Here is a 6,106-nt window from a genome sequence, read left to right as displayed (position 1 = left end):
ACGAAAAGAATGAATCGTGGATCACCACATCAAAAACTAATGATGTACTGTATGGTGATTAACATAACTTAATAAAATTAAATTAAAAAAAAAGAAAGTGTATTGCAAATTTTAGGTTGTTCTGTAAGTTGTTTCCTACCCATCCTTTATACCAGTAAAATTTATAATAAACTGATGTACATATATAAATATGCATACTTTTTAAAGAGCTGACCATTCAGTATTTACCAACACACTGCTGCTCAAGCCCTATTCCTGGCTTATCTTTGACCAGACTGGGCATTGGTATTTTTTTAAATTTTTTTAAAAAGATTTATTTATTTATTTGAGAGAGAGAGAGAGACCGTGCGAGCGGGGGTGGGAGTGGAGAGGGGGAGAGGCAGAGGGAGAGAAGCAGACTCTCCACTGAGCACAGAACCTGACACAGTGCTCTATCTCAGGACCCTGAGACCATGACCTGAGCCAAAATCAAGAGTCGGACACTCAACTGACTGAGCCACCCGGCCGCCCCTGGCGTTGGTATTTTTATAGTCTACCAGCTGAGACAACATGCAGAGAGGTTAAGAATCACTACCCTAAAAGGAGGTAAAAAAGAGAAGAGGATGCTAGTTCCCATCCCAGTGTGAGCCTTCCACTTCCAACAGGTGCCGCTCAGGGTCCAAGCACTTTAGGGGAGAGGGGATAGCAGGCTTTGGGACAGTCCCCACCCATTAGAGAAGTAGGCCTGTCTCTGCGCTGTGTCCATTGTGTCTGTGGGTAGAATTCTTGCTCCAATGCAGCCGACCATAAGATCATTCCCCCCCAAGACTGAAAGCTTCTCAAGGGCCGGGACTGCGCCTTATTTATCCACTGAAGGCCTGGCAAGTGGTGGATGCTTCTTGGACATTTGGCAAATAAATTAATGAATTGCATCAAGAGAAGATTATTCCAAACATCCAACAATAATATTTTGGATGAATAAATTATGGAACGGCCATTTAAGAAAATACTCTGCAGCCATTAAAAATGATTGTGGGGGAAATGATTCAACGACCTAAGAAAATGCTCATGATATATTGTAATTGCAAGATGACAGCTGCAAGATAGCATAGAAATTATGAACAATTTTGTTTTAAAAACACATACAAAATATATTCCTCAGCTTAACAGGGTATCAATCAGCTCCTGGCCTGTGTCCGATTCATTCCGGGAAAGCAAATGCTTTGTTCGGATTTTTACTGAAAACTCATCCTCCAAGGAAAGAATTTGTTTAGTTCATGATTAACAGCCTTAGGATTCTGATACAGAAGGGACTAGGACCCTTTTGTGATTAATCTTTATCATTTTTAATCTATGGAATTTTCAAATTTGATTTTTAACATTTACATAACATGGATTACCCACAGCAAGACAGTTGAGAGGCACGGTGATAATTATCCACGGGTTAGGGCGATTGAGGGGAAAGATAAAACAGCACCTTGAAAAATCAGGTGAACGAAGTGAAATTCTTCCCGGATGGATCTGGAAACCACTGGCTACGGCTGAAAAGGGAGGACAGTGATGTAATGTGCTTAGCAACACTTTGGAACTCAAACACACTTCACCAAATAAATCATTCACCATTGTTCTAGACCTGAGGCTCCCCTGGACATTGCAAAACAAACATTTCTGCGGGCATGTGCCAAGAATGGGAAAACAGGCCAGCCAGTTCCCTCTGGACCAATACATTAAATGGGTTGGTGTGGGAGATTGGCCTTGGCCCGTCTCTCGGTCCCTTCCCTGCCCGGTCCCCCAGCGTGGGGGTGGGGGGCAGGGGGGTAGTGTTAAATAAGCAGAGCAGAGCCAGCTTCCAGAACAGTCCACCCCACCCTGCATCCTGGAGTGTACAACTGCAGGAACTCAACAAGGGGCAAAACACCAGCAAGAACTCAAAGATGCAAGCGAGAAGTCTGACCTCACATTTCCCCTGGCATGAGGCGGCCCGAGCAAACACATTAGGTAAGTCTGAAAATATGTCTCCTGACAGAATGCTTAGCCTTCTGGTGGACTCCAGAAATCGTGGGCCCTTTAGAGAAAGTGTTGAGAAAGAAATGGGCTGGCCTGCCAGTTTTAGGGTTTGGTTCATCTCATTTTACATTTTCACAGACTTTTGCCAAGTGCTTACTCTGTTCCAGGTACATAGTAGATGTTTGGGATCCGGAAATCAGACACAATTTCTTTCTTCTCAGAGGTTCCAGCACGGAAGGGGACACAGGTAAAGAGAACCACCTAAATTCGAGACAGAACAAACCAAGGGATCCTGATCACTGTCACCGCCATCGATGCCACAGCCAAGGCTATCAGTGGAACGCCTCTTCTGGGCTGGAGCCCCAGTACCTTGCACGAACCGCCTCTTTAATTCCCTCAAGAACTTACGAGGGAGCTCCTATTATCAGCTCCACTTTACAGATGGGGAAACCAAGGCTTAGAAAGCGCAAGCGATTAGCTCAGCATCTTAAAGCCAACTGTGGCATCCCAAGGGTACAATCCTGAATCTGTCTCCAGAGCCCCTGCTTATTTCCATCATTTTACATGAAAGGAGGATATGAGCAAACACGCATGGGGCAGTGGTGGGGCGGTTGAGGGCAGGGGAAGCGTGAAGTGAGTCTGAGAAGGAAATCAAGGAAGGCTTTATGGAGGAGGAAGCATTGAAACAGGATTTTGAAGATGAGCTCAATCCCAAAAGGTGAGGAAGAGGGGAAACGCCCTCCTACACAGCGGCCTGAGCAGGTGCCCAAGGGCTAGAGCCCGGAGGTCCTACCAGAGTAACCCAAACGTTTGGCGGTGTTGGAGTAAATCATCTTTAACTGCTGTTGGCCACTTAATTATTGGTCTTCAAAGAGGCCTCCCCTGGACCCACTCACTTGCTCTGGAACTCCTATTACTTGTCCAAACATAATCGCAAATTCCTCTTGAGAAATTGGAGAGCAGCCCATGTTCTATGTGATATCGCAGTGTTACATTGCTTCCTTTCACTGCCCGCCTCAATTGGAGAAACAGCCACAAAACCAAAGGTTGACAAGCAGAAGCATGTGGTCGCCGGCTCAAAACTGCCAGATGATAAGTGGCCGCTCCAAATGGGGGCCTTTCCAAGTGACAACAGGGCTGCGGTGCTTGGGGTCACGGGGGTGGGATGCGAGGCACTCGAGGGAGGGCTGAGGGAGGAGGCACTGGTCTCTGACACCCCCCACACTGCAGGTGTCCATGCATTGGCAGTGAGACCCTGGGGGGACACTTGGATCACACTGCTTGGTGAAAGGCGCGAGGCTGGAGAAGCCTGCAAAGCTGGATCCCGGAGGCCCAGAAAGCCGTGCTCTGGGTTTGGTCTTGCCCTGCACGTGCTGGGCACCCCTCGCCAGTTTTCAAGGAGGAGGGGACCATGATTTGAAGCACGTTTTGGGAAGGGAAGGCTGGCTGTCATCTAAAGAAGGCTTATTAGCCCTCTCTCAACAACTGATGAAACAAAACTATACAATGTTCAGTAAGCCACGGGTGCTCTGGCCGACACCGTCACCGGCCATGCGCATCAACTGCATGGTCTGTCTGTATTTCGAGTGCACACTGCAGGTTCACCAAGTCAGCCTGATGCTGGGGGTGGACACTGACGCCCAAGAATTGGTCTTTGTCACCAGCATCCCAGGGAGCCCTGCGCAGGTACTACAAGACTCAGCCTCACAGATCCCCAAGTTATCCTCTCGGGTTCCAATAGTCGGTGATTTCTCCCTCCGCTAAGTGTGAAAGGGAATGCAGCCCTGGCTGTGGGCCTAACGTGCATTTAGAGAGCTCTCCGGAGACCCATCTCTGTCCGGGATAATGGTGGCGGATGCATGGTTACATTAGCACTGGGAAGGCAGGGGCAAAACCTGGATTGTGGCGATCGTTAATCCCTTTCACGGCTGGAGGCCCAGGATGCGGGGTCAGATGGCAGAGAGGACTTCCCGCCCAGAACAATCAGTTGTGCAAGGCACGGAGCCTGGAACTTAGGGCAGCTGGCCCCGCGCCGCGCTCCACACCCAGTTCCCATGCGGACACAGCCCAAGCACGGCCGCGTTAACACGTGCAGTCCCACAGCACAGGAGGGCGAGTCTGCTGGGAGACGTGGCCCGTTCTCCTGTTCATTGCGATGTTTGCAGCCCTGCAACGCACGGTGGTGCCGCCTTAATCCCCCAGTCTCCCGGGGCCATAGGGAGGCTTGAAAAAATTTACCTGGTGAAATATGGAGTTGTCCAGAAATAATGTGGAGTTCCCAGCCGAAGAGTGAGGTGATGGTGGTGCCGGGAACGGAGCAGCCTGTGTGCTCTTTGAAAGGGGGACTGCCGGGGACAGAGGCACCCACTGACTGCCTGGTTTGGGGAGAACAGGCTTCGGCGGGGCTTCCATATGGGACTTCGCTCAAGAAGAGCTGAGCTTGAGTCCCTGAAAACGTAAAAAGACGAGCAGCATCAGGGGGCCTCGGGAAAGGCGTCTGCGGTGGACATGAGGTAGACCCCCAAGATCTACTCCACCGCCATGATGCATGCCACCAATCAGTGCACAGCACTCCCCTGGCGACATCATCTGGCAGAGGGTGGGCATGGGTTCCCAAGCCAGCCTGGTCAGGCTGGAGGCAACCATCCATATGGTTAGGGAAGCGGTTGGGGAGGAGGTTTCTCTGTCTTGTCCTGGTGGGTGTGAATAGGGAGGCACATTGCCCCAGTGGTCACTGGCCACCATCTCGCAGTCGGGACGTGGACCAGCTTCAGGCGACACCAGTGTTGAGCAGAGAGACTGGAAGGAAACTCGGTCCCTGACGGGAGCACCAAACGTGGGCTGAGCTGTGCCCGAAGCCCCCCACCTCTGGACCGCGAGTTACATGAGATGTCCACATCCTCATTGTTTAAACCTTCTTGCGTCCAGTGTCTTCATTTGCGGCCAGAGCCTCCCAACCAGTAGCTTTCACCCGACGCGGCTGCCCACGGAAGTGTGAGCAGGTGTCTCGCAGAAAACCTTAATGCGGGAAGTGGGCCAGCGCCTTCAAACCTCCGTGGCTTGTCTGGAGCTTTCACAAAATATCTGTTTCAGTGGCATTCTTTCTACGAAGATATACTTGATTTGCATAGCAATCGTTAGGAACATTCTTCATCTGCACCAAGAAAAGGATCTCTTCGGTGTTTTATGAGATGCAAAGCCCTTTCAGTGTGACCTGTGTTTTGGAAGAAGAATCGGTCTGAGAAATATCTCGCTCTTCCTTGCCCAATGGCCTCCGTGTGTAGGAGACTACAGAGAGCAAGGGACCCGAGTGAGCAAGAGACCGAGGTGACGGGGACCTCTCACACCCCACCCAACCCAGCTGATGGGCTTCAGCAGGCGTTCGCCTGCAGAAATGTGGGCCCAGGGCCCCCCTCACCCCAGTCTTCTGACTCCTTGAAGGAAGCTGTAAAATAGAATTTGTATGCGAATTCTCCACTTAAAAAAATAAAAGCAGATCAATCCTGTCTGGACCAAACATCAGAGCCATTTGTCCTGGTGCCTGGCCAAGGCTCAGTCTGGCAGACCCCAGGCTGTATGCCGTGGGCCCTGTACCTCCAAATAAACAACTGACTGTGTACAAAGCTGAGTCATCGCAGCTTTCTATTTCAGTGTTCTATAACACTGAACGTGGGGAAACAACCTTCATTTCTAAGAACAGGGATCAGTTCCGTAAACTGGTGAATCTACCTGAGTGCAAGATTATGCAACTGTTTAAAAAAGATATTTACAAGTGACTCGAGAGAAATGCTTATGATGTTATAATGATAAGCAGGGAAAAAGGAGCCTGCCGGGTTGTAGACATAAGTGATTCCAACTCTGGCAAACAATACAGGATGGAACCATGCATTAGAAATGAAGCCTGAAAGCAAATGAATCAAATATGAACAGGCATTCTCTCCGGGTGGAGAGAGAATTACTCATTCTTCTTCTCCTTACACTTTCCCGAATTTTGCAAATTGTCTCTAATTTCATAAGCATGAAAAATAAACTTCCTCATGAGGTCTCTAACTCATTAGGGCAAGGACTCCAACCGAGCCTGTCTGCCTCGACGTCGGCCTCAGCTGCGTTCGTGTCTACA

The 6,106-nt window shown here is 49.6% G+C and overlaps 1 long non-coding RNA gene across 1 annotated transcript in view; it reads left to right on the top strand.

The window, feature by feature from the left end:
- LOC145723367 (uncharacterized) overlaps positions 1–4,031 on the top strand; it is a 6,002-nt gene extending 1,971 nt beyond the window's left edge. Inside the window, exon 2 of the long non-coding RNA XR_014148304.1 lies at positions 2,208–4,031. This is a non-coding gene — a long non-coding RNA (uncharacterized LOC145723367). The remainder of the gene's footprint in view (positions 1–2,207) is intronic.
- The last annotated feature ends 2,075 nt before the right edge of the window (positions 4,032–6,106 follow it).

This window comes from Leptonychotes weddellii, chromosome 9 (assembly GCF_054177405.1).
Source record: "Leptonychotes weddellii isolate Sample4059 chromosome 9, ASM5417740v2, whole genome shotgun sequence".
Taxonomy (NCBI): domain Eukaryota; kingdom Metazoa; phylum Chordata; class Mammalia; order Carnivora; family Phocidae; genus Leptonychotes; species Leptonychotes weddellii.
Note: the sequence above shows the minus strand (reverse complement) of the source record. Positions and strands in the feature narration are given on the sequence as shown.